Raw genomic sequence first — 2,727 nt, 5'->3', positions numbered from 1 at the left:
AGAAAGAACAGATATTTAGTCAAAAAGACTGTTTTGATTTCTCAAACCCAAATTGTTCAAGTTTGAAAGTGGAAGAACCTAGTGGGCCAGAGTAAGAATAGCCCAGATATCAACCAGGTCCTGATGAGCACTTATCATTGGAGACGCTTACTAATTGCCATTGCCACAAGCATAGGACTTCAACGGGCTGTGCACACAGAGATACAGCTGTTGCCAACCTCACTGTATGTTCCAGTCACCACAAACCCAGCCCTCCACGGGGCACAGAACCTTCCAAGAGTGTCACACCCTTCAGTGTATCAAGTTTGCAGCTTGTGTCTTCTACAGTTGCTAAGGCCCAATCTCCTCCTCGGCCTGCCTCACCCCAGAGTGTCCCAGCCTGGCAGGATATGCAACCAACTGTGGTTCAATCGTCCAATTACTAAATAATTTAATAACCTCTTGCCATCATTTAATAAGTCAACATTGTTTAGGGCATTGAAGAAATAGGGGCAACAAAACAAAAATTATTATTTACAGAATTTACTTTCTTTTGTAGGGATACAGTGTTCAAATTAACTTATACAGATGTTAGGTAGTGAGAAGTGCAATGAAGGAGAATGAATCAGGATAAAGTGTTTTAAATAGAGTGATCAGGGAAGACGTATTAGTCCATTTTTGTGCTGCTGTAACAGAATACCTGAGACCGGGTAATTAATAAAGAACAGGTTTATTTGGCTCATGATTCTGAAACAGCTGTGTCTGGCACAGGCCTCAGGCTGCTTCTACTCATGGCAGACAGTGGCAGGCAGCCGGTGGGTACAAGCAGATCACATGGCAAGAGGAAGCAGGAGAGAGAGGGGAGGTTCCAGGGTCTTTTAAACAACCAGCTCTTGCGGGAATAGAGCAGGAACTCACCCATTACCCCCAGCCTCCAGGGGGAGCATTAATGCATTCATGAGGAATCTGCCCCGTGATTCAAACAGCTCCCTACACTGCTACATTGTGGATCAGATTTCCACATGAGCTTTGAGTGGACAACACATCCAAACTCTACCAGGCTTCTCTGAAAAGACGATATTAGAGAAGAAATCAAAAGGAAGTGGAAGAGCTGAATAGGTTATTTCCCGGGAAAATATGATCCAGGCAGAGAAGGCTACATGAGAGTAAAAGCCATGAGCTAGGGTTATTCATGTTGTGTTTGAATAACGAGGTGATGCAGTTGAAGTGGAGTGAAAAAAAAGAAAATATAGTGGGGGAGGAGAAGAAATCAGATTGTGAAGAACTTTGTAGGTCTGGCGAAGACTGATTTTTACTATGAATGTCATATAAAGTCACTAGTGGGTTCTGAGCAAAGGAATGGAGTAATTCAATTTATCTGTCTGGCTGCTGAGTGGGGAATAGACTGTGGTAGAGGGAAACTAGGGCAGCAGGGAAACCAGTTAGAAGGCTTTCTCAATAAAACAGGTGAGACAATGATAGTGTGGAATTAAGGTAGGAGCAATGGACGTGGTGAGAAGGCTAGATTCTGGACTCTCATAGAAACCCACAGAGATTTGTGTGCTCAACAGCTCTCCCAACACTGATATGGCCATCAGCAAGACCGAAGGACAGGCACATAAACTTCCAAGTGCTCCTAGTAGGCCTGCTGCTAGAGACCCCCACTTCACCACCATAACCTACCAAAAACGTAAGTCTCAAGNGAGCAATGGACGTGGTGAGAAGGCTAGATTCTGGACTCTCATAGAAACCCACAGAGATTTGGGTGCTCAACAGCTCTCCCAACACTGATATGGCCATCAGCAAGACCGAAGGACAGGCACATAAACTTCCAAGTGCTCCTAGAAGGCCTGCTGCTAGAGACCCCCACTTCACCACCATAACCTACCAAAAACGTAAGTCTCAAGAAAGAAATTACAGCTAAAATGGAATTTACACCTCCCCATCAACATGTCTCTTTTGATCTGAGCAAGCCTTATATCATATTTTCTTCAACTTACATAAAAAGCCTGTATTGCTAGGACTAGGGCTCACAGACCCCTCAAGCCTATTGTAGAGACTGGGTCACAAACCCTTCACATGCAGGTCCATGAGCTAGGTAATAGGAAAATGTCCTGGAGCCATGGCTAAAAAATTAATGGGCTTTATTCAGAGCTAGGAACAGCCGCCTTAGTGGCCTCCCGGAGCATCCAGAGAAACGCCGTGTATTGGAGCCATTAGTCCTTTATACTTAGTTCCATAACCCAGGACACCTGGGTGCCCATACACAATTACATTAGATTGTAACCACGGAACACCTGGGTGCACATGGATATTTGCAGCAAATGCTCTGCAAGATTCTGAACTTCTGAAGGGCTCTGACCATTTTTTCATATCTTCCCTACAAAGGCCAAATTCTCTGTGTCATTGTTTTCTTATTTTTATCCCGATATGCTCTGAAAATCCCTCATCTGACTCAACTTTTCACTCACCACCAATTCTTCAAATCTTTCCACCCTACCATTTAGAGCTCATAATGTAACAACAGCAAAACATTTATATCTACAATCTTCTTTATAAACGTTCCTTTTTTGCTATAACAGAAATCTTGCCGACCCCTGGGGAAACTGCTTCTCTAACAGTGAAAGCTGCTATTTTCATTCCCCATGGATATAGAAATGAGTATTATTTTTGCACCTTCTTGCCACTTATTTGTTTTTAGTTGTACATATTTATGGGGCACAGTGTGTTGTTTCAATTCATACAGAA

Source organism: Galeopterus variegatus, unplaced genomic scaffold (genome assembly GCF_000696425.1).
Source record: "Galeopterus variegatus unplaced genomic scaffold, G_variegatus-3.0.2 Scaffold7911, whole genome shotgun sequence".
Classification (NCBI taxonomy): Eukaryota; Metazoa; Chordata; class Mammalia; order Dermoptera; family Cynocephalidae; genus Galeopterus; species Galeopterus variegatus.
Note: the sequence above shows the minus strand (reverse complement) of the source record.